The following is a 26,349-nucleotide window of genomic DNA, read 5'->3' on the forward strand; positions in this document are numbered from 1 at the left end:
CCCTATTTCACCTTGAAATATCACGCAGTCAGTAGGTGCTAAGTAAATATTTGTAGAATGAATGAATTATGAATTTAGGAGAAAAAAAGAACCCTAAGCAATTAATTAATTAATTATTTTTGGTCTCACCAAAAGAGCTTTCATAGTGGGACCTCTAGACCAGGTAGGTAGAAAGAAAGATGACTTCCTAACTAACTAACAAGAAGGAAGCTTTTAAAGGGTAAATAAGATTGTCCACCCAGGGGTACCTCTAGCCAAAATTCTGAAGAATGTGGGTGCCATTAGTGCCTCCCTCTTCCTTTTTCAGTGCTCTTTCCCTTCCTTTCAAGTTGTCTCTCCTTGAGCCTTTGGTCTGCCAGGGCCAGTCCACTGCCTCCTGCTTCCTTCAGACAGATGCATCCAGCTGTCAGATTTTTTTTGGTTGCAACAAGCAGAAACTAATTCTCGCTCACTTTGTCCAAAATAAACAAACAACTAGAAGGATATGGGTTAATTCACTTAACTGAAGAAGAGTTGGAGGTTTGGGCTTCAGAATGGGTAGGAATTAGAAGAGCTCTGGGAATCTTGGTGGTAGGATCTGATGAAGAATCTTGGGAGGGTGCTGCTCTTGGGATGATGGATCCAGCTGTTTCTTTGCATCTTTCCCAGGACTCATATCTAGGAAAAAGTATATTTGACTGGCCCAGCCTTGGACAGGGAAGGGTGAGCACCTTCACTGAAAGTTGTCAGACATAAATCCAACAAGAGGCAGGGGTCCCGCAAAGCAAAATCCGAGTACTCAAACCAGAATAGATACTGGCAGGAAAAAATAATAGATGTCCATGGTGACTGCCATTATGATTACTGCTCCATAGCAATGTGCTTCCGCATCTTTCCTTTTCTTCTCCATCTTCATCTCACCCTCCAGCCTGATCCACCCGTGAAGACCTAAATATCCAGTATCTCAATTCTCCTTTGTTGATGGTATTGAAAACATGCCTGTCTCAAGTCTTTGACAAACTTGTGGGTTTTTTAATAGAATACTTATGGTTAAAAAATTAATTAGAGTATGTCATCAGTGATATTATAATAGCATTGCACGGTGACAGATGGTAGCTATACTTGTAGTGAGCACTGCATAACCTTTAGAGAAGCTGAATCACTATGTTGTACACCTGAAACTAATGTAAATGGGTAACAACTATACTCAAGTAAAAAAAAAAAAAATTTTAAGGATCGTTTTCCCCCCAAAGATTTATTTATTTTAGAGAGAGAGAGCATGCAAGTGTTGGGGGGGCACAGAGAGGGAGAGAGAATCTTAAGCAGACTCCACACTGAGCACAAAACCCCAAGAGGGGCTCGATGCCACCACCCTGAGATCATGACCTGAGCTGAAAATCAGACACTTAATTGAATGCACCACTCAGGCATCCCTCAAAAATTTTTTTTTGAAAAATGAATTAGTGTATTACCCACACTAAGGTTAGTTTAATTTTTAAAAATGATCTTCTTTAAAACTCAAAGGGTGATGGAAGAATATCGATGCCTGTGTGAGGCAAGGTGAATACAGATATGCAAGCAGAGGGGCTCTCAGACCACTCCTTCAAATCAAGTACTTGGCCTACAAATAGGTTTCATTGTGGTTCTTACTATCTTTGTCTCCTCACCCTAAGGGAAGAAAAAATCACATGCAATTACTTCTTAAGGATAATAGCTGCAAATATCAACTACAACATTTGATACAGCATATGGTTTATAAATAAAAGATTCTACACTTATATTTAAATATTAGTAATCCAACAGTGAGACTGGTTGGTCAGCTTAGGTGTCCCTCATCAGGAGAGAGGGCTGAGAAGATTTAAGAAAAATCTAAGTAGAAAGTGACACGGGAGGAACAAGAACAACTCTGCCAAGTCCCTGGTCTCTGCTTTATCAGGCAGAAACGCTCTACAGATTCTTTGAGGTCTGGAGCCCTCAAAGTTGAGAAATGCCCAAAATAAATAGCGTCTTGAGCCAAAAGATCATTCTTATAGAGGCTTCTACCAAGATCTCTGCTGAAAGTCAGGAGGCCATTCCAAGTAGAAAATGGTTCTCTATACTCTGACCAAGATATTGGCCAACAATTAACAACCAATTCAGCATCTGACCTCACTATCCCAGCCTGGGAATAGAGAAGCAGCAGGAAAGGAAAGGCTAGCAGAAGCCAATGATAAAAACTCACCAGACCATCAGATTTCCTTACACATTCCCTGTGCTTAATCTAAACCCAGCTGCTTAATCTCTGGCTGGGTGGCTGGTCTAGCTCTCCTACCCACAATTGTTCCAGCTGTCAGTTAGGGCCAGTGAGTCACCACTGCAGAGAGATAAGCATCCTGCTACAGAGACAAACCCAAGTATCATCCTGGGAATGCTTATCATTTTTTTCTCACACCGCAAATGCTCCACTCAGCTTTCTCCATCTGGCATTTCAGCGCCTGAAAAGTTTCAAACTTGGGAGTGCAGTCCACGTTGAGCTTCAGAGAGCTTTGCATCTCTTTGAGGCTTCTGATTTTTACAGTGCTACAGGGAAATCACAAAGAATACCAGTGACCACTGCACTATAGGCAACAAAGTCTGCTGTGGGCGAAGCCCTGTGTTGTGCTGGGGATGCCTACAGTGTGGTATCCAGCATTATAGTGCAGTAGGGAGAGATGAAGATTTAATAAAATTACCTTGCAAATGAGTACTAAATGAACAATAGATATTTCATTGGCTGTAGAAACTTTAACAATAGGCAGGCATCACTCAGAATGAGATTATAAAGGGGAAGAAGAGCAAACAAAAGAAGTAAGAACATGACATACATTGAAACATACTTTGGCATGGATGACCTAAAAATACAACACACGGAGTGGAAGAAGCAGCCTGTGAGGACTAAGACATCCTCCCCGTGCAAAGTGGAGCTCAGGCATTCCAGGCACTGAGCAGACTTGCCAGAAGAAAAGAGTATAGGGGTGCAGCGTAAAAGCCCAGGTGTGGGGTCCAGGAGTCAACAAAGGGAAGTTATCGGGTCCATGAGATTCCTTGAAAATGGGAACCAGGGCTTTCAAACTGGGTAAAAATGAATCAAGGGAATGAGAGACTGGAAACCCAAAACAGCTGACTAAATCTCCCTAGTACTCCTGTTAGACCCATGACGGTCCTACCCATGGAATCACTTTCCAAATCAATAAAATAGGTGTAATATTAGGGGTGTCTGGGTGGCTCAGTGGGTTAAAGCCTCTGTCTTCAGCTCAGGTCATGGTCCAAGGGTCTTGAGATGGAGCCCCGAATCAGGCTCTCTGCTCAGCGGGGAGCCTGCTTCCTCCTCTCTCTCTGCCTGCCTCTCTGCCTCCTTGTGATCTGTCTGTCAAATGAATAAATAAAATCTTTAAAAAAAATAAAAAATAAAATAAAATAGGTGTAATAATAGCCCCATGGGAACACCTTGCTGGGAAGAGTAAATGAAACCAAGCACACGTAGATATCTACCAGAATTACATGCAAAAAACATGTTTAAAAAAATCCAATACATTATAGGTTGATTTTGTTTTTAAGATTTTGTTTATTCATTTGACAGAGATCACAAGTAGGCAGAGAGGCAGGCAGAGAGAGGGAGAAGCAGGCTCCCAGCTGAACAGGGAGTCCGATGTGAGGCTCGATCCCAGGACCCTGAGATCATGACCTGAGCTGAAGGCAGAGGCTTAACACTCTGAGCCATCCAGGCACCCCCATTATAGGTTTTTCATTTTAAAATATTCTATTACATAATAGAATATTACATAGGTTATGAAATTCTATATTCATTATAAGGTATTATTCAATTACATAATAATGAAGCCAATAGCTTTAACTTTTTTCCCCTTAAAAATGTACATGTAAGACTGCCATTTTTTACTTTCATTCCCCATCTCCTGGTAAATATGATATTCAATTGCTTTTCAAAGTACTGCTTATCATCTCTGTATACTTACTGATATATATGTATGCTATCATAACAGTATGATAGACTATCACAGAAGCTATTACATAATAGTATGATAAACTATTTACTATGTAGAAGATACTAAATAAACCAAAGACAGACCTCTGATTTATCCTAATAGCACAATAGAACAATGAAGACCATGAGTGGATTCAGGGGTCATTCTCTGACCGCAGGCATTGTTCTGGGCTGAGGATGAATCCTATCCATTCAAAAAGGAGAGAAGAGTAGAGGATGCTATTTTAGATAGGTGGTCCAGGAAAGGTCTGAGATGGAAATATTTGAGCTGCAATCTGAATGCTAAGAGGTATTTTTGGTTATTTGGGGAAAGCCTTCCAGGCATGGGGAATGTGAAGACCTGAGGCCAGCCTGAACTTGGGTTGTGGCAGACAGCAGAAATGGCCACACTGCTGGAGCAGGGTGTGGTGACAGAAGAGATCAGAGAAGCAGCCAGAAGTCAGAATTTAAATGCCAAAGGTCAGTTCATCGCAGAAACCCTGACTTGAAGGGTAAAGTTGAGATAGGTTGGTAGTGTGGTAGTGGGAATATGAAGAATCTTCTATTAAAAAAAAAAAAAAAAAAAAAGTGGCCTGGGGAAAGTGAGAAGGAGCAAAGAAGTAGGATTGCAGAGATGAGGTGGGAAAAAGTGTTCCCAGAAGGTAATCTCATGGCCTGATTCTCTATCTCACCAGAGGTCTTTAACCCCACATTGTTGATCATTTAGCTTGGATCTTGAAATGCGTACCTATTTTCTATTTAAATATGAAGCCCCTTGAATCCGAAGGGAACCTTAAACTACATAAATATACTTTCCTCTTAACTTGATAGAATCTTGCAATCTTTCATATTTTTTTTTGATGATACATCTCTTACCAATATTTAAAAAGATATCCCACTGAATTTTGGACACTCCAATTGGCTTTGCCTAACCCTGTTAAAACTTTTCAGGCCATTTTACTAATAAGTGAAAAAGCAAAGAAATCAAGGATGTGTACAAGTTGAGAGGCACATAGAACAGTTGAGGGCACAGACTCCAGAAACTGGCTTCCTGGGTCTGGATCCAGCTTTGCCTTTTACTGGTTATATGACCTTGGAAAAGTTGATGAATACCTCCTAGATCGTGTGTTGGTTTTGGTTCAGATCTGCTGCAGATGTATTTGTTCTGGGGCCAAGGCTGTAGGGGCATGTTCATCTCATGCAGCCCGCCATGGTGAGAGCCAGGCCAAAGCCTACAAGCATATTCACGTCCTCTAACAGTACATTGGCTGAGACAAGTCATGCGGTGCCAAAAAACCCAGCACCAGTAGTTCAGGTAAAAGAGTTGATATTTGCTGGACAGTCGATGGTGCAATCACCAAGGATGATGACATGAGTCATGTGAGGAGGAAGACAGTAAGCCAGGGCTGAAGTCATCCAAGCATGCACTGAATAAGAAGAATTGTAAGGACAATTAAGGACAATTATGGGACAATTTCTCTTCCCATGCAGCCCATTCAAATACGTTTTGTGGATCTGGATTTTTTCCTGCCTCTTTATGAAATCTTAGGTACATATTTTTCAATTATCATTAGATAATGAAGTCCTCTGTTTGTTTTTAATTGCAGAAAGTCTGATTTTCTGTCATTAATAGATCCAGTTCCCTATAATAACCAACACCAGATTCCATTCAAAATATAAGTTTCTCTCCTTCCTGATTTAGACCTGCTGAAGGTGGGGAGCCTGTGATGACAAGAGGGAAGTGGGGTTGGCTCCCTTAGGTCTCTGCCTCCCTTCCTTCTCACATGGATGGTCTTGGCTGGTCCAGGATTGATGTGGTTGTGGTGGGGGAGAATACAGAGATATGCAGGCAAGCAAAGCCTCATATGACAGATGGTGGTGAGATTGACATTGGCTTCCTCTGACAGTGGTGGGTGTTTAGAGCTGACAGGTATTGACATGTTTAAAGTTGTCTCTTTCTGGGACACGCTAGTGATTTCTTCAGTGACATCCAACCTCCTATTATTTCCTGGGATTTCTCACTTTCTGTTCCTTTGGAAGGCTGTTCGTCTTTCAGCACTTGCCTACAAGACCACTCAAGCTTCTAGTTTTATACCACACAGATTCTCTGTTGGGGTCCCATTGCCTTGCACATTTATGCTTCTTGGTCACAGGTCCAGCACGAACGTGGTACCCCCAGAGAGTCAGGGGGACACAGGTCCCTGAGTGATGTAAATGTGGCCATGTCTTGACTTTGAGTCCAGAAAAATCTCTGAGTGATTTCTTTGAAGCTTTTCTCACCAGGCTTAAAGATATGGGACTCATACCCACCCTTCCTCCATGGGGAAGATTCAGACTTTATATCACACTAACAGTTCTTTCCAAAGAAATTCTGTCAATAATCTCCCACTCCTTTCTTGGAGTTGGATGATCATCTGACAGTTGCAAACCCGGTTCTCAATCCTCCTTTGTATATCCTGCTTGGGTGACCTCGTCGCCTACTTTGTTCGGGGAGCAACTGCATCCACTGTCTTGGAGCCACAGTATATAGTGAGGCAAAAGAGATTCATTTTAATGTCTTGCTTCTCATGATTGCAGGAGAGTAACTGACAAGCCATCAGTGGAGTGCAGAGTGGCAGTGTGTGCGAAGGTAAGATTTTCATTCTGCAAAAGCAGTTCTCCAGAAGAGAATGGATTCTCCTCCTTGGGAATCCTTTTCCTAGATTCCTAGTCATTGGATTCCTGAAGGTGAAGTGAGACTAAAGCTACAGGAGGTTACAACGTAGCTGCTCATATTAGATAACGTAGAAGGCCATATTATTGTTTGCTAGCAGAAGATTTGCTAAGATCTAAGCTGCAGAGGCTCAGAGTAAGAACCATGACAAAAGATGAGTCCTGAGTTGGGAAAGGAAAGTGCTCTGTTGGTTGTCATGAAAGGAAACCTTACAGTCTGCAGAGTTTACATGTAGGATGCCAGAAACTTGGATCCCACATGAAGCACAAAATCAGGGCCAGCACCTGGGAAAACTGTAAAAGAAGTCAGTTCTAAGAGTGCCCCCACTGGCCTTTCTGAAGTTGACCCTATTTGCTTATGCTCAGGAAGCTCTTCCTTTGGGGAAAGTCTTTTCCAAGAGGACAGATGAAAGTCCTAAATGCCCACTCCATCCAAGGCACTCCATTGACAAAAAAAGTATTCCAGAACCAAAGCGGTGACAGGCATCAATGGGATTTAAGCAAAGTCAAGACATGGCCACATTTGCATTTTGAAATGATTATTCCGGTTCAAGGGTGGTAGAATTGGGGAATTATCAAGGAATAGAGAAAGAGACTTTATAATTCTGATCACATGTAAGGTCAGTTCTACATGTTTTGGGAGTAAATACATAATGATATTTACAAAGTAACTATAAAAACAAGACAAAGCCATGGAATACTTGAATTTTAAATCATTCAGATGACATTTACAAAAGTAGGTATGATGTCATTTGTCTTTGAACCTTTAGTACCTAGTATAGTGCCTGACCCACAGTAGCTACCGAAGGATGTTTGTGAAATTAAAGTGAATTGAACACTTGGGATGATTAGTATCCCACAAAAAAAGTGAAATCTCGGGGCGCCTGGGTGGCTCAGTGGGTTAAAGCTTCTATCTTTGGCTTGGGTCTATGATCCCAGGGTCCTGGGATCGAGCCCCGCACCAGGCTCTCTGCTTGGTGGGGAGCCTGCTTCATCCCCTCTCTCTCTCTCTGCCTGCCTCTCTGCCTACTTCTGATCTCTATCTGTCAAAGAAATTAAAAAAAAAAAATCTTAAAAAAAAAAAGTGAAATCTCAAGGTGGGATTTCTTAAAATGTTCCTTTGATGAACTGCTATGTTTGCTCTTTTCTAAAAGTGAGAGCCATTGTTTATGTCATTTCCCTCTTTGCCCTGGCTGTCAGGGAGCTTAGAGTCAACTAATTATTTTATCCCTCAAGTTCAGTACACTTGCTTCTTTTTCTTTTTGAAGGGTCTCAATAGTTCTATCTTATTAACTTTATAATGTTGCTTTATATAATCTTGGAAAGAAGGCAGGACACAAATTAAGTCATATGCCTGTGTTCCTTGCTCTAGAATGAGGTGAACATCAAAGTCTGATTGAGGGCCAATTCCTGGAATTGAGGTGGCCAATTTAAGACAAAGGCAGGGCAACAGGAGACAGAGGTTGTTTTATTTGGTTGTTTTATTTCTGGGAGACCTATCAGGTGATCTGCTGGAAATGTGTCACTTCTGACCTCAACTCTGGGGCATCCTGAGAGATTAATAGATGCTTCTCCTCTTAGGGAAACTCAAAGACGGAAGAACCACAGGAAGACAAATAGAACAAGGGCTAACTAATGCACAACAGCCAAGTAGGATAGAAGAGAGGTGGGGGGGAGGGAAGCAGGGAAAAAATAACCAGAGGAGTAGCAGCAGAGTGACATTAGCCTTTGAAGGGATGGGAGGAGACAAAACAGTAAAGAAGGGAGGGAGAAGGAGAAGGTAGGGGCGAAGAAGAATGACCATTTATCATGTACTATTAATTCCTGGAATAAATGCCTTCTTTGTGCTAGGAACTAAGGCTACGATGATAAACAAGACAGGAAAGTATTCTGCTCTCATGCACTTTACATTCTAGCTGGGGGGTGGGGGACAGACTTTTAACAAATTGTTACAGATTTGAGACCTAATCTAACTCAGCGAGTTGAAAAAGAGATGAAGAGGTTAAGACCAAAGAATGAAGAGGAATTGGGTGGAGGCAGAGTGGGACAACACGCTCCACAGAATACAGCAGGTGCCCAGCAGTGAGGGAGGGCTGGCGGGGGTGTGGAGCAGGCAGGAACTGCCCAGGGCCTGGAGGTCAGGGTGAGGATACACTAAAAGCAAAGGGAGGTCATCAAAGGGTTTGAGCAAAGTGATAACCTGGTCAAATTTCTGTTATCAAAGGATCACTCTGGTCCTGGCCCTGGTGTGGAGGATGAACTGAGGTGGGTGGGCATGGAGACAGGGAGATGGGAGCTTATCACACTTATCAAACGTAGTGTGGATCAGAGGAGGGTGATGGCGGTGGGGCTGGAGGGAGTGGTCATATTCAAGGTATACTGGATAAAGATGGCTTGATTACTGGTTGCCTGTGGGGGGGGGGTGTAGGAGAGGGATGAGGCCAGAATGAATCTTAGATTTCTAGATGAAGCTTCGGGGTGAAGAGGGAGGTCATTTTCTTAGAAAGGGAAATCTAGAAGAGAAAGAGGTTAGATGGAAGAGACAGGGATAGCTCATGAGTTCTGTTTCATATGCTAGTTTGAGGATCCTGTGAAACAGTCAAATGGACACAGAATATAAAATTGGATGTATGGGGATATCCGGGTACCTCAGTCAGTTAAGAGTCTAACTCTTGATTTCAGCTCAAGTAATGATCTCAGAGTCCTGAGATGGAGCCATCCATTGGGATTCTCTCTCTCTCTCCCTCTGCACACCTCCCACACCTCCCACACCCACGACCTTGCTTTCTCTCTCTCTCTCTAAAAAAAAAAAAAAAAAATGGGTCTTTAAGTTTGTATCTCAAAGGAGATTCCGGCTTGAGATACAGTAGTTTGGGGAGTTGTAAGATCATAGAAAATAAATGGAATAGTTAGGACTGAATACATTCACTTACGGAGTATCCTTGAAAAGGACCTAGAACTAAAACCTTGAGAGTCTCAGATGTTTTAATGGTCAGGGAAAGGTGGCAAAGATACTGAAGAGTAGTTGCCAGAAAGTTTTCGGTTGGTGTTTGGTCAGGAAAACAGGCATTACTTTAGATAAGTAGGAAGGTACAGATAACAGGAAGTTAGGTGCTCAAAACCTCTCAGAACTTACAGAAAGCAGGAAACACTGTTCTCAGGTTTACTGCTGTCAGAAAATTACCAGAAGTTCCAAGAAATTGCAAAAACTCTGGAGGGGATGCCATCTACCTGCTGCAGGGAGGTGCTAATTTGCAAGACAATGTTGGAGGCACCCATAAAACTCCAAGGTGCCTTCCATTGTTGGAGGAAAACTAACTTCTGTTTATCCTCTGCCTTCCAAATCTCACACAAACGCCTCTCATTGGTGGGACTGAAGAGAGAACCCTGCTGGCAAGGGAGGCTGGAAATTGAGTCGCCCAGAACTAGAGTCCCTTAATACAAGAAGAGCATAAAATGGAGTGGGGTTGGATGCTGAATTCCAAACAAAAATCAAAACAAGGGCAACAACAGCAGCAGGGGCACCCACAAAAATAACAGTAACAGTTAATGGTATCAAGCCTAGGTAGGAAAGTATAGTGGCTCCAAAGCTCCGGAAAGGGTGCTTCAAAGAGTGAATTTTACTCCTCTGCCCTTTCTAAATGTTTCCTAAGTATCCAGTCTCCTGCCTTAAACTCCTTACTCTTCAAAATACACAGAGCGATTTCTATGTTCTTAACAAAAACTCCCTCTCTGATGACTACATCTCCTTTGCTGTTCGCTCTCCTCTCCACACAGTTCGGTTGTTACTGTTCTGCAGAAGGAGAAAGGAAGCAGGGGAGAAATGAAATAATTTGCCTAGGGCTAGAAAGCTAGTCCTAGCAAAGCTAACATTTTAATCCAGACGAATCTCAATCCAAATCTCAAACTCTTTCTATCACAGTAGTCTTTTGTACACAGAGTGTGGAAAACAGAGACAATGAGAGAAAGAGGTGGAGGAAGAAGGGGGGGGGGAGACAGGGAGGAGGGAGGGGGACAGAGGGAGAGAGGGATGGAGAGAGACGGTTATTCAAGAAAAGCAAGGGGCCCCTGGGTGGCTCAGTTGTTAAGCGTCTGCCTTCAGCTTGGGTCATGATCCCAGGGTCCTGGGATCGAGATCCACCTTGGGCTCCCAGCTAAGTGGGGAGCCTGCTTCTCCCTCTCCCTCTGCCTGCTGCTCCCCCTACTTGTGCTCTCTCTCCCTCTGTCAACTGGATAAATAAAATCTTTTAAAAAAAGAAGAGAAAAGAAAAAGAGACAGTGAAATGCCAGTTGAATATTACCCCCACCTTAAAAGACCGCCAGAGACGTGAGTCACAGCCAATCAACAAGGGTCGTTTATTGCAGGATCGAACCTGGACCTCTGCGGTGCTGGTTGCCGATAACGCCAAGAGGTCCAGAGCTGGGTCAGTGCAGGATTTTTATAGACAGATACAAACAAGTTTCGGGTGGGGCTGAGCTGATTGATTGATAGTTTGAACACAATTGGGAGTCTCCTGGTGGAATGTTACATTCCTGCTATTAAGCACCCCTGTTAATGAGATTTAGGTTTAGAAGTATTTACTTTTCCTTCTACCTCCACCTCCTTCGGTTTTTCATGGAGGGGAGGGTGACATTAGGGCTATTGATAAGGTAACTTCTTTGTTGTAAATCTCAAGGACATTTGCAAACCAGGGGAGACTCCTACCTTGCAGGACTGTGATCTCTGCAAGTTAACTATTTATCGTTTTATGGCAGTCAGGGGTGCCTGAGGAATGCTACACATATGGAGGGGAGCGGCTGAAGGGGGGGTGCAAGGCGCCAGCTTTTGCTTTGTCCTCAGCCAGCCTCCTGCTCCTTCAACAGCAGCATCAAGAAAGGAAAAAGCAAGAAGGAAAGATAGCAGTCCTTTCTGTTCGCACCCCATCCCAAAGCTGCTGCTTCTTCTTTTTTTTTTTTTTTTAATGTTCAGTTCGCCGCTGTATAATACATCATTAGTTTCTGATGCAGTATTCAATGATTCATTAGTTACGTATACCGCCCAGTGCTCGTCACAACACGTGCGCTCCTCAACGCCCATCCCAAAGTTGCTGCTTCTTTTCATTCTCATTCAGCAGGACCAGGATCACCCTGCATTCCCATGACAGGCTCTCTCCACCCGCCCTCCCCTCTGGTGAACTCGGCCCTCCTTTCCCGGTTGCCCTCCCGTCAGTTCAGGTCTTCCTCATTTCTTACCTGAATGACTGTCACTTCTCTCCTTTCCAGCCTTGCCCCTAACCAATTCACCCTTCACATTGCTGCCAGAGTGATCTCCCAAAGCAGAAAACTGACCTCATCACTTATCATCCCAAAGGATCTCATCACCTTCTGTAAAAAGTTAAAATTTCTTGGCATGACCCAGTCTTGTCCTGGCGGGCCTCCCCATCTTCATGGCGTCCGCTTCCCTGCCCTGATGATGCTGTTCTCTCTGCCTGGAATGTCCTTCCCTTTCCCTTGCCAGTAGGACTCTTACTCCTGCTTCCTTCAGTGCTTTGCTCAGGAAGGTTTTGCTGACTTCTGGAGCTGTGCTGAGTGTCTCTCTTCTCTCCACGGACACCTTCTCCTAACCTCCTAACACTCCATGGTAACTACTGGGTAGTTTTTCTGTTTTTCCACCAAACTGTGAACTCTTTAAGGTAAGGAATCCTTTGTTTCCCAGCAATAGGCATTTTCTATCTCTTTGGTATTTCAATGACTGGGTGGATGAATGAAGCTGTCCATAAGGGCTGTGCAAGATAGAGAGAGTATCTGTTGCCACAGTAACCCAGTGAGGTGAATAAAAATGCCTTTATGAGATCATGGTCAATTCAGTGAATGAAATCAATAAGGATAACATGGCATATAAAAAAGAAGTTGACCAAAGGCCAAGAGGCCAAAGAACTGGACTGAAACAGACTTATTACACTTGGCCGTCAGTCAGCTGCCAACTCCCAAGGAAGGAGGAATCAGTGAAAGCTCAGCTTACGTTCTTGTACTCTGTTTATGGTAACATAAGAATATAATGAGCTACATATGCTTGTTTTGATTGCTTAGTAAATCTGTTTATAATTTTGTCCATGTTGTATAAATTGAATTATTGTGAAGTAATCCAATTTGTCAAAATTCTGAAGTTTAAACCCCTAACTAGGTATTGAAATAAAAAACCACTGACTCCAGATGCATCCCATCAACCACCTACTGGTACAACATAGGCAAGAATGGACTGTTGTGAAGGCAGCCCCTTGCTTCAAGACCTAGGGGTGAGAGAAGCGGGCAGGGAGGAGGTAACAACACTTGCATCTGAATACAGCATTTATTGAGGACCTTCTAGATGCCAGTGGGCTAAATCCTCTCTATTCATTATCTCACTGAAGCTTCATACAGATTCTATGGGATTTGTGCTCCTATGCCACTTTCCTGAAGGTTGGGGGAGACAGGTTCTGAGGGGTTAAGCACATTTCCTCAAGTCCGGGAGACCTAAGCGGCAGAGCTATGATTCCTGTTTTTCTGTGCTACCCACCACTCAGTGGCTACACTTGCCCGCCTCTCTGAAATGACTCAGTTAGGGGTGTCTATAATGGGCAGCAGAGCTCTTTGGCTGAGAGAAAGAGAAAACATGATACCATGATGTACTGAAGTATTGTTGACTACTACCACAGTAGAGTCACCTAATGAGAACAGGATTTGTGTTTGGCTGAGCAAACTGAAGTTCATTCTTTACCATTCAGCTCAGAGCTCCCCCACCTCCCCCCCCCGCCTTCCTCTTTCAGTCCTCTCACCAAAGCTGACTGTTCCCTCCTCTGTCCATACTTCTACATATCTCTAGAAGGAAGCTTTTTTTTTTTTTTTTTTTTTTTTTAAATCTTCTACTGTTATGGTCTGTGTGCCTGTTCCTTAATGAAACTGTAAGCTTCTGGAAGAGTGGAAGGATGCCTCATTCATCTCCCATCCCCAGCTCCTGACATGGTGCCCAGTACATGCAAACTGAGCAAATGTTTGGAGAATGATTAAATGAGTGAGGTATATAAACAATGAAGGCTGTAACATGATCTGAGATAAGGGAGAGAAAATGAGAATGAGCATCTGCCAGCTTGCGCACACCTGATGTGACCTAGACTTCCTCTATTTGAAAAGTAATGTCATATTTTGAGTTGTTGCAGGAACAAAGGAAAGAGAATGGAAGAGACATCATTGGAAGGTAGAAGCAGGAGTTTTCCTGTTCCTGGGGCTCTTACTGGGGTGGGGGAGGGGGCTGGTCTCCTGGCTGGGATTAGATTAGCCCTTTCCATCTTGGGGATGCTGTTGCTACACAAAGGGGCTTGTAGTCACCTTCTAGTTATAAAACACAACAGAGCAATTCTGATAACAGGCCTCTAAGCAAAACAACACACACATACTCACTCATAAAATCCAAAACAAACTTCGCACAACTCGAGTTGCAAGCTAATTCATTATTTCCATGTTTGCTTGCTCTGTCTGTAAATACCTCCTAGGTAGACGACATGGCAGGCTTGGAGTCAACTATTTTTTCAGAGCCATACATCATGCCAGTCTGGAAAACTCACAGTTACCTCAAATGACAAAAACTCTTAAATTAGTCAAGATCTGATTTTTTTTTTTGAAAATTTTATTTATTTATTTGACAGAGATCACAAGCAGGCAGAGAGAGAGAGAGAAGCAGGTTCCCTGCTGAGCAGAGAGCCCGATGTGGGGGCTCGATCCCAGGACCCCGAGATCACGACCTGAGCTGAAGGCAGAGGCTTAACCCACTGAGCCACCCAGGTGCCCCTCAAGATCTGATTTTAAAAGACAAGGAGAGGCTTCTGGACCCCATGTCTCAAAGGTGCGTACTAGAAAGACCCTTCCATCATAGGACTTGGCACTGAGACTTGCACTTAAACTATTTAATGTTACAACAACAATTTCCAGCCCCATAGACTAAACTTGGGAGAGGAAAATGAACACTCAGTACCTGCTGTCAGCTCTGGCACTAGGAGCTGGAAATGAGCCTCCTTCCCACAAGAAGTAGAAATAAAAACAAACCACTCAAACAGTTGTGGCCTTTATGTGGACTTAGGAGCATAATCTCTCTCTCTCTCTATCTCTCTCTCTCTCGCACGCACACACCTACACACACTCCATGTCATGAGTCCTAAATGGAACAGGTTCATATCAAGGAAAAGCAGTCTCGAAAATCTGATCCAGGTAGAGAAGGAGGTCATCCCAGTCTGTAGGACTTTGCCATACCCAACATAATGTGTAGCTCATGTACTTTTCCCAGCACTCCCTTTGATCCAGCAAGAAGTACAAATACACACAATGCCACGACAGCACTATTTGTGAAGTCCTTTCCCTCCAATTGAAGAGGAAATAGGCCAAGCTTTTTCTCAAATAAGTGAAATCATCTAGTTATTACTGCACATAATTGTTCAGTCTTTTAAGGTCTTTGCTGTGCAGATCAATAAAAAAGTATAATTTTCTCACCAAGGGCTAGTGCCTGGCACAGAGCAAACACTCCATAAATGTTCATGAATGAATGAATAAACAAACAGATGAGAGGAAATAGTGAACTATAAAGATAAGGATGACAGATTTCATTAAAATGCAGTGTTATTACGTTCTTTTATTGGCTGAAACACAGACAAGGGAGCCACCTGAACATGATCATAATTTTAGACCTGCCACAAATTTTCAAGGTTTTATGGAAAATGTTATTGGTCCTACCAAGACTTTCTCTAAAGTGGGCAAAGTATTCAGACAAACCATAAGAGACTCAATCTCACAAAACAAACTGAGGGTTGCCGGGGGGAGGGGAGTAGGGAAAGGGTGGTGGGGTTATGGACATGGGGGAGGGTATGAGCTATGAAGTGTGTAAACCTGGCAATTCACAGACCTGGACCCTTGGGGCTAATAACATATTATATGTTATTAAAAAATAAATAAAATACATTTTTTTAAAAAACTGGGCAAAGTATTTATATCTTTTTTCCTCACAAGGTTGCTGTGTTTCATCATGTAAATTAGTATGTTCTTCATTTCAATCTGTAGTCTAAAACTGCCACAAGCTAAAAATTTAGCTCACAGGTAACAGCAATCCTAGTGGCGCTCTTTATATATTGGACACCAGTTCAAAAATCCACTCTGGACTCAGTCTCCATAGGTTACCAGGACCTCCTTAGACTCAGAAAGAAAATCCAGCTCAGTTCAGAGCCCCAGGACTCTCCCTGAAAGTCCAACAAGTCTTGGAAATGACCTGTCCTTGGGCCAGGAAGGCCAACCTTTCACAATTACCATTGCAAGGGCAATTCTAACGCAAACTTTAGATGAGAGCACCATATGGGATTATCAGAGAAACCTGTTACACTGCATATGGATTTCTTCAGTCTAGGATAGGGCTTGAAATTTTCCTTTGCTAATAAACTCCCAGGTGATGGTGATGCTACTTGTCCACGCATGGGCCACCCATGGTAACAAGAGTCAGGAGCTTCCTGCAGCCATAAGAGTGCCTCCTAATGGTGCCCCAAGATAGCAATCACAGAGGTGGCGCATGGGCTCAGATCAGACAGAGTATTGGCCACAGCTTCTTGTCTCAGTACTGACCTTTGAAGCACTGTCTCTGGGGTCAAACAGATGTGAACTGAAATCCTGTTGTTGCTTCAGTCGGGAGCTTTGTGACCTGGGCCAGTCGTCCTTTGGGGTTTCAGTCTCTCCATCTGTGAAATGGGGATGATAAGACTTGCGAGAACTGCTGTAAAAACTAGTAGCCGAACAGACTTAAATGTGAAATCCACTTCTTCCCTTCACTTGCCACGGTGAGATTTTAGGAAATTCACCCAACCTCACCAGACCTCAGTTTTCTCATCTGAGAAAGGAAACATATTAATGCCTAACTTGCAAGGTTGTTTTGAAGATTACATGAAATAATGCAGTGTCTCTGACGCGGGCCCCTTTCCTGGGCTTCACATTCGTTTTTTAAAGTTATTGAATATAAAAATCAAGAAGAAATAAGTTATAAAGCTAAAATATTCAGAGAAAGTTCTTGGAGAAAGCAGAATTTTATCTGAGTCTTAAAAGAATATAAGGATCTACAGAGGGGGTGAGAACATTGCCATTTTATAAGCAAGTCAGAGCAGAGAATATAATTCTCACCCTCTTCACCTAATTCTTACTCCCTCCTTAGGCCCCAGTTTAGCTACCACAACCTCAGGGAAAGCTTCTCTCCACAGGTCAAGCTAGCCCCTCTACTGTATGTGATTACAATATTCAGTACCTGCCTTTTTTTTTTTTTTTAAAGATTTTAATTATTTATTTGACAGAGAGAGATCACAAGTAGGCAGAGAGGCAGGCAGAGAGAGAGAGAGAGAGAGGAGGAAGCAGGCTCTCCATGAGCAGAGAGCCCGACGCGGGACTCGATCCCAGAACCCTGAGATCATGACCCGAGCTGAAGGCAGAGGCTTAACCCACTGAGCCACCCAGGTGCCCCCAGTACCTGCCTTCTTAATTAGGTAATTGGCCTCCAACACAAAGATCCATAATGTTGGGACTGGGTCTGTTTTACTCACAGGTGTATCCCTCGACCTAGCACAGTGTCCAAGCATATATCAACCTTCCTGTTCACATTGTCTGCGTGATTTAATGAAATTTGATTCAGAACTCAAAAGGTCAGGTTGCAAAATGTATTTGAAGTGAGATGTAATTTCCTTCTAAAACTGATACAGGAGATGTCAGAATTTCCACTCAACAATGCGAATTACCAAGGGTCAACAGCTCTTTAGAGCTCGCAGGAGATAGAGGCACACGGGCACGCGGAAGTCACAGCCTCACTCTGAGGCCAGCAGGACAATGACTGCAGCAGCCACAGTGGGAGAAGCGTCGTTGCTGAGGCGTGTACGAGGAATTACTGAAGCCCAGATAAAGCAGCGATTGGTTCATCAGGGAAAGAGTGGGAAGGAAAGCAGGCAGAGCCGCAGGGAAGAGGGCAGTCGAGCCGATCCTGAAAGACGAGCAGGAACTAGCTTAGCAAACACTGAAATGGAAGAGCATTGGTTTAGACCCCAGGAGGATGCGTCAGGAGCACAGATTAAGAATCGCAGCTTCGCCACTTCCTATTTGTGGAATTAGGCAAGTTACTTACCCACTTTGGACCTCAGTTTCCTTATCGGAAACGGAGATGAATAAAAGAATGTGCTTCCCTGGATCTTTCATGTGGGTTAAATAAATCCATATGGGTCAAGGGCTCAGAGCAGTGCCTGGCTCTGAGGGAGGGTCATAGAAAAGTTAGTTGCTGCTGCTGCTGCTCTTGTTGTTATGGTTCTGTTTTGTAGCCAAAAATTACTTTCACCTGCCAATCAAAGTCTGGCTTTATGCCTGCAATGGGTTCAAATCCACTGTGTGTCTGGGCACAGAAGTCGAAACGACCCCCATCTAAAGAGAAAGGAGGACACACAAGGCCATCAAAGGCAGGCAGATGAGCCTGTAGCTGACTGCAATAATCCAGATGGACAAAGGTATCTTCTCACACTGCGAGCAGAGCAATCCGCCCACAGCGGCGTCGGAGAGTCACACCCAGGAGAGCTATGTTAGTGCCACTTAGAAAAGAGGCCCAAAATTTTAAGGGCAAGTGCCAATCAAGTGCAGAGTCCTGGTAAGAATGGCTTCTTCTAATGCCTGTCTCTTCCCCCGCAATCTTTAAGGCAGGAAGATGGTTTAACACATCACAGAAGCATCATTCATTCTGTATGCATTGCTCTGAAGTCATCTTCTCTATCAATATTTATGACACAGACTCCCCAGAATGAGCAAAAAGACTGAAGGTCAAGAGAGGGTTATTTGCAGCAGACGCTAGAAGGCTCGACTAAAACCTACTGAGGTCACGTTCAGAGGCTGTCTACAATTGAGACAAAGCATACTGCATCCTAGAGCAGAGGTTGAAGCAAAGAATTCTAGAGACATCTGTTTCAGAAACAAGCAAAAAGCCCTGCTGGGTCACACATTTATTACATGACCACTTCCGTACTCTAAATGGTGGTGTTCTTCTTATTACTCAGTTCTTGGTTTTTCTTATCTCTGCTCAATTAATTGTCAGATGATTCTTGGTCATAAGACAATTTTGTCACATGATAAAATGGTCTGTGATTGCTGCACACTTCCTTCCTCCAGCCCAAAATTTTGCCAATGCGACATAATTTTGGTGAAAATCTCAGAATTTAGGACAACTTTGATCTCAGCTACAGTTCTATTTTCTGAGTCTTTTCTGGGATAAAAATAGTAGAAGGTCCACTAGGTAAACTGAAGGATGGTCAGTTATCCATTGTAGCCTTTCCCAAGGCATCATCATGAACCTCCAAGAGCAAGGAGCTATGTCCAATTAAATGCTTCCTTCGTATAACATTTAGCACCATGCCTCATGCATACTTCTATTTTTTATATTGTTTGATTATGATTGCAACCCTTGGTCAGGTTTTTAGAAAATCTGTATTATCTCAAATACCTGAAAAAAAATACCTCTTATTTTAATTTTGCTTTTTAATAAATTAGACCTATTCTTTCTAGGTCCTCTCCAGGCAAAGAAACCTTCCCCAAGACAATACTTCTCAAATGTGATTTTGGACTTTGCAGCATCAGTATCAGTATCATCTGGGAACTTGTTAGATATGCAAATTCTCTAATTTGCTGTACTGAATCAGAAATTCTGGGAGTAGGTTCCAACAATCCGTCTTCTAACAAGCCTTGGGGATAACTCTGGTACATAATAACATTTGAGAACCACCACACTACATGTATAAAAATTAATTTTCAAACAAGTTATATTGAGTCCCAAAAAGTATCAATGTGCCCATCTCGTTGAATCTTCCTCTATACATCAAATTTCCAGTTTAAAATCCTCTAGACAATCAGACCCTTTTCTGGTGCAATATGACCACACAGCTCTTCTTAACCAGATACAGCTTCCCTTAGTACCTACGTGAGAAAACACAAATTGCTTAGCTTGACCTACAAAGATCTCTACAAGTCTTCCTTCCTACCCTACCCAGTCTAACCTCCCTACCACATACACCACACTTCAGACCACTGTGCACATTCTTCACTTCATGTCATACATGCTCTGGGACCTTGCCCTAGAACACTCTTCCCCTCTCCTTTGTTTGGTAGACCCCTTTCCTCAAAGACAAAGCTCTGATATCACCCCCTCCCTAACTCTCTCAAGTAAAATTATATGCTGTGTCCTCAATGTTCCTAGGTCTTCTTGTTCATATATCTCTATGAGTATCTATTAAATAATTTGATAACTTATCTTCCTATGGTGATGTCCCCTGAAATAAACAAAAAGCAATTTAAAAGCAAAGGCTATATCTTCTTGGCCTTTGTAGTCCCAGAGCTGAGTTCAGGGCCTGACTCTACCAAATGTTCAACATGTTGGTTGAGTAAGTGCTTGATGCCACAGTTACAGGAAGAAAATCCATTTTTATATTCTTTTTTTTAAAAGATTTTATTTATTTACTTGACAAATATCACAAGTAAGCAGAGAGGCAGGAAGAGAGAGAGGGGGAAGCAGGCACCCTACTGAGCAGAGAGCCCGATGTGGGGCTCGATTCCAGGACCCTGGGATCATGACCTGAGCTGAAGACAGAGGCTTTAACCCACTGAGCCACCCAGGTGCCCCACGCCATTTATATATCCTATACTAAGACAAATACAACCAAAGTCAAGAAAAGAGTTCATATCAGTAAATTCTTATTACTCAGGGCTGAAAGCCTGTGTGAATAGAGATCTAACAGAAAAGCAAGTGCTTCCAAATCAGAAAACATGGGTTTTGATTCCATCTCTAGCAGTAGTTTAACCTTGAGCAAATTAATTCCTGAGTCTCAGTTTCCTCCCGTGTAGAATGGGATGGATATTACCTGCCTGCTTACCTTCCTTGTTGTGATGACATGAGCGACTGTATGTCATGAAAGATACAATCAATGTATCAAGTTCTATCCATATGCAGTTTGACCTTGTTATTAAACACTACATTAACTGAAACATTAAAGCACATTAAAGTGTGAAGCCTTCAATGCATTCACTAAACATGAGGTAACAGGAAGGAGGAAAGGAAAAAAGAAGTTCGCCAGTTGAAAAACACTCTTTTGAACTTAACCTAGCAAAGGTGTCTCAACCCAGGAAAATTTCCTGCGAATATTAGCTTTACAGAGTAATCATGGGTTTTGTTGTTTTTGTTTTTGTCTTTTTTTTAAAGATTTTATTTCTTTATTTGTCAGAGAGAGAGAGAGAGCGCGCACAGGCAGACAGAATGGCAGGCAGAGGCAGAGGGAGAAGCAGGCTCCCTGCTAAGCAAGGAGCCCGATGTGGGACTCGATCCCAGGACGCTGGGATCATGACCTGAGCTGAAGGCAGCTGCTTAACCAACTGAGCCACCCAGGCGTCCCTTGTTGTTTTCTATCAAACTCCAGACCCCCACACTTCAAATATCTTCCAATTTCTCGTTTCTGAAGGTGAAAGCCACAAGAGTGGTGGTCTCCACAAGTATTTGTGGTCTCCTCCACCTCTCTTCCACACTCTCTCTATTCCCATTTTCCACCTCTGGAAAGCAGGGGCAGTCTGCCAGTGAGGTTCATCGCCATTCTCCCATGAGCCTCATGTTATACTATGCCAAGCTTCAGACTGCCTACAGTCAGGTTATCAGGCGGTTTTCAACTCCATTCTTTTGGGCTGATATAAGGCATCTGGTGGTACCGGGCAGGCCCTTTAATTCCCAGCCTGCTTGCCAAGTACAGCTAACACTCAAGTCAAGAGGAAAGGAATTTGACACAGAGTCTGGCTTTGGAAATTCTGTCCAAGGGATGTCAGTAGTTCATAAAATTAAGTCATGTTTTAAATTAAGTTTACTGCCTTTTGTGTGTGTGTGTGTGTGTGTGTGTGTGTGTGTGTGCGCGCTACTCTATAATCTCTTTTCATTGGTAATATGTTCAGCCTATTTTGAGAGTCCTATTCATACTCCATTAATCATCTGCTGTGATGATTTCCTACCTCTCAATGTTTAAGATACTCGGAGGAAAGTCTATCTCCCCAAACACTCATGTGCTACATTGTAAGGCATTTTGGCTATGAAGAGAGTTGTTAAGATCAAATATGGGCTTAACTTTGCTGACAATGAACACAGATGTAGGCCAGGGAGGCTTGACCTCTTATAATAAGGTTGGTGAACAAACAGCCTAAGCAAATTGAGAGGAAATGAAGCAAAAAGAGGAAACAAAAAAGGTGAGAAAATGGAAGGGTGGGGAGCAGGTAGGCAATTCATGCGGCCACCACAAAAGGAATGTGTTAAGTGACCAAAGCAAGACCTCTAGAAAAGGCTCATGCTCATACAGAACACACAGAGCTCTTCTCTGAAGCCAGAGAGAGGTACATGCTGAAGAAAGAAAACAAGTTCTGAGAGACTTCTAGACTGAGGAAGAGTCCAGGAAATGTGCTGAAGTTTAAATAGTCAGGAGACTGGTTTCAATCTGGTACCAAGCAGCAGACCCAAGAGCCCTACAAAATGTATGCTTCTTCCTTGACAAGAACGGATTCAAATAACTTGAGTAGTGACAGGAATAGGGAGAAATAGCAGCCAATTAGCCTACTAATTTATGCTACCTAAAATAAATAATGTAAGCTACTGTAATTATATCCCCTTATGTAGTTTCTTCCATGAACTCTCTCCAACCTGCTATTGTTTGTATCCTCTGATAGGCTGATGATGGATGTATTCTGCCACAGAGAACACCGGAGAGGAGGGGATCTCTAACACAAGTGAGGGGGACCCCCTCCTTTCCACTGGATGATGGTGGCAAAGATACACATAAATACAATTTGTCAGTCAGTATCCCCCTAATAAATACACAAGGTTGATTCAATTCTCTGTTCTACTAATTGGGAAATTTCCATGGCCTCCCAACATTTCTGAATTGCTAGGAGCAAGGAGGTTGAAGCTCTTGTCGTCCCTTCCAGCTCTGAGCTCCCACTGGCACTAAATGTTCATTTCAAAGATCATCATAGATCATCTCACCTGTGTGGTCCCAATTCCTCCTCATACAGACCCAGATATTGAATTCAATCGCTTTGCTTAAGTTTCATCACCCCCAATCAACAAACCAACAAAATAGATAAAACCATCAGAGAAGTGTTTGTGAGAATAGAAGACTTTGTCAAAGATGGGGGCTATGACAGCATATATATAACAGATAGGCAACTTAAAATTCCTTGACTGATATTTCTATTCCTAGAAGTCTATTCTCCCCTTCTCAGAATGGGCTGCTTTACCCGTGGCTCTCTTCTCTCTCGATCCCATACTTCAAAAATTCTGTTCATTTATAATGCAGAGAAGGTCAGTTATCTCTCTTTTTACTCTAGTTCTTAGCAATAAAATATATTATGGGTTCATCTTCCACTTTCAACAACAAGCAAGGTGTTGCCTTGTTACATGGAAGCTCAGGTCTCATACATACGCCAGTCTACATTCTCCATGAAAATGTCATTTCAAAGTTCATTGAAGAGCCATTTGTTTAGTGTTTCCTGTGTACCACAAGTTTAAATGCATAAAGTTGTTCATACAACATCTCTAACAATGCAAAACTAGAGAAACTTAAATTCCAACCAAAAGGGAATGGGTAATTCACTATGAAACAGTCACTCAATGAAATAGTGTATTCAGTAAGAAGCATAAAATATAAATCACATTTCAACTTACATATCCAAAAAGCTGTAATCATAATTTATTTAACCTCTAATTCCTCTGGATTTATTCCACTCATTAGTGGTGGGGAGATTAATTCACTGACCTGATTTAAAGTTTAGTCTGCATTGATAATTTAGGTGGTATTCAGCCTCCTTGGTTAAAAGGCTAAATCTCTCACATAGTTCTGCTTCCCCTGCTTCTCTCATTAAGATGGCATCTGACTATATGGGGGCATCCTATCTGTACTTTTGGAAGCAAAAATGAAAAGGTGCCTTCAAAAACAGTGTTGCTTCCTCCTCTGGTCTCTGGAGCAGACCCAAGCATCGTTTGTGACTTGCCAACACTCACTGATGAAGACAGCTGCTAGTTTAGTTCAACCTCATCTCTGGGCTTTGCCAAGGCCCTGTGTGCACCTTGGCTGATTAGGCCTTGCCTTGGCTTCTGAGGGCTGAACACCCCTAAGCAGCTGTTACAGGCCCCTCTAGCCTCTGGCCTGCAGTTCACCCCAGGCGTTGCTGCTGGGTTACCTTGTTCCATCACAACAATCTATACAGGCTCATTGGCTTTCAACTCAGTCTGGACACCTCTGGGAATAGAGTAGTGTTCCAGAAAGTGGCAACTGGACTGTTTTCTCGTGCACTATGACCACACAGCTCTTTTTCTTAATCAGCCAGAGGTACCCAACTAAGTACAGAAGTCTCCTGAAATCTTAAATGTAAGTGACAGGGGGTAGGAAGTGTAGCGGGGGGTGGGGGGGGGTCATAGGCTTCCTGGGGGGGGAATAGGTGTCCTGGAACTTCTTAGCTCCGTCCAGTTATAAAATGCACTGCAAACCAAGACCCAAACTTAATTCTTTCACTTTCTTTTCTTCCCTTCTCCTCTCTCTCCACCTGCACCCGGGACAGAAAGAGAGCAAACTTTTACTTTGCTTCCTTTGTCTTAAACAGCTCTTTATCTACTGAGCAGCAAGCTTCATGCTTTGCTGTTGAAGCCCAAAGGAGCATATTCTTCATGCCACAGAAGAACTCTATCATCTGGGCCATCCAGGCTCGATTGTAACTTTCCAGAGAGGGCCTTGGCTAAAGGAATAGCAAATCCTTTCTCCTGCGGACTGATCCTGGTTGCATGTCAAAGGCTAAGTACTACCTCAGTCTTGCTCCATACCTCACTTCCACTACACCAAGCAGGAAGTACCCTGGCCAATGTGAAAAGATGGTCAAGTACTCAGGAAGACAGAAAAGGATAATTAAAAATGTATCTACATTATTGAGTAACCATTTCAAAATATGCTTATTGAAATTCTTGATAAACTGAATAAAAATGTTATATGTTAGTATGCTATCAGAAAGAAAGGATAAAATTGATGGGAAAAATGAAATCGCAGCTACATTAAAATGTATATAGAGGAAAGGTTGACAGGAAAGATAACAAAATGTTCACAGTGGTAATGTCTGAGCAACCAGACTATGATTCTTAACATCTCCAGTTTTCCAATTTTTCAAAATGTCATAATGAAGATATGTTCCTGCTATAATAGAAACAATTTTTAAAAAATTTGTTGGTTGTAAATAAAAGTTTTTTTTTAAGTAAATTTAAACAAATATTCTTCCTGCAATTTGTTCACTTATTTACCAGATATTTATTAAATACCTGCCACATTCCAGGTACAGTTCTGAGGGATGTGGGTTCTGGGTACCAATGAGATAAAGTTCTGGCTTTTGTGGAGTTTTACATTCTAATAGAAAAGGAAGGAGATGATAGTGGTGTCACTAGATCAGTCCAAGGTGAAATGAATTATGGAACATGGATACAAAGAACTACTATGCAGAGTATAGGACATACTATAGTATATTACATATACTATAATGTACTATATTATAATATACACTATTATACTGTATAGTACCTAATGATAGCATAGTCTATCTATAAATATAGATATATTGAAAATATATACTATAAAATATATAACACCAAATATTCTGTAGCTATTAAGTATAATTAAGCAATGATACAGAAAAACTTTCAAAATATAATCTTTAGAACAGTGTACAGAGCCTGCTGTGCACACACATGCTTGTTTAGGTATATCTCTTTTTTTGGAGAAACACGTAAGAAGCTGTTAACAGTGGCTGCCTCTGGGGAAGGTCCCTAGGGACAGAGGTGGCAGGCAGGATTACTCGGTATATTTGATTTTTTAAGATGTGCTTGTATTGCCTATTTTTAAAAAGTATAACTTGACCATATTTTTAAAAATCCTATCTGGCCTTAAGAATCATGAAGTTTCCTCCATTTTGGGGGAACATTTCAAAATAATTTTGACTATCCTATCACTCAATTCTATTTAAGTTATTTCTATTAAAAGGGTGTCAATTTACATAGAACGCTCTATTTAGAGAAGGCTGCATATTCGTTTAGTCTCCAATACAAAAACAAAAACAAACTTTTTTTGATGCTTAAATTATCTTTGGCTGCATATTTTCATTCACCTTTCTTCTTAGGAAGCTAAAACGTTCTCAGAGGGGGTTAAAGGTCATCTTGAAGGGCTTGAAAAACAGAAACTGAGTAGAAGAGGACTCTGCAGGGCATGAAGTTCAAACCTCAAAGTAAGAACCCCCTTAATCTGTGGTCTTCAGCTCTTTATACAAACACCACAGAACTTCACTCTCTCATGAGACAGCTTAACCTGTGTGGAGACAGCTCAAGTTACCATAAAGGCCGTCATGTACTAGGTAAAAACCTATAGTTACCAACTGAGTTTCCTTCTATACCTAGAATAGCCAGCCACCCTGACACCCCCTTTTCAGAATCCTACCAGTTTTTCTGAATGCATGAGATTTAGCACAGATAATCACATCCCTGTTAGACCCCAGACTCCTGAGGGCAAATCTCTGCCTCCTTCTTTGAAGCTCCTGCAACGAGA

General features: G+C 42.4%; 1 long non-coding RNA gene across 2 annotated transcripts in view; it reads right to left on the minus strand.

The window, feature by feature from the left end:
• Window positions 1-18,627, minus strand: part of LOC131810225 (uncharacterized) — a 44,824-nt gene extending 26,197 nt beyond the window's left edge. Inside the window, exons 1-2 of one of the 2 annotated variants that reach the window (XR_009345482.1) lie at window positions 17,841-18,627; window positions 16,307-16,419 (exon numbers count right to left, since the gene is read on the minus strand). This is a non-coding gene — a long non-coding RNA (uncharacterized LOC131810225). Of the gene's footprint in view, window positions 1-11,923; window positions 12,415-16,306; window positions 16,420-17,840 lie in introns of those variants that run through there. The other variant, XR_009345481.1, reaches the window with a different exon arrangement.
• Between the last annotated feature and the right edge of the window lie 7,722 nt (window positions 18,628-26,349).

The sequence above is a fragment of the Mustela lutreola genome, chromosome 10 (assembly GCF_030435805.1).
Source record: "Mustela lutreola isolate mMusLut2 chromosome 10, mMusLut2.pri, whole genome shotgun sequence".
NCBI lineage: Eukaryota > Metazoa > Chordata > Mammalia > Carnivora > Mustelidae > Mustela > Mustela lutreola.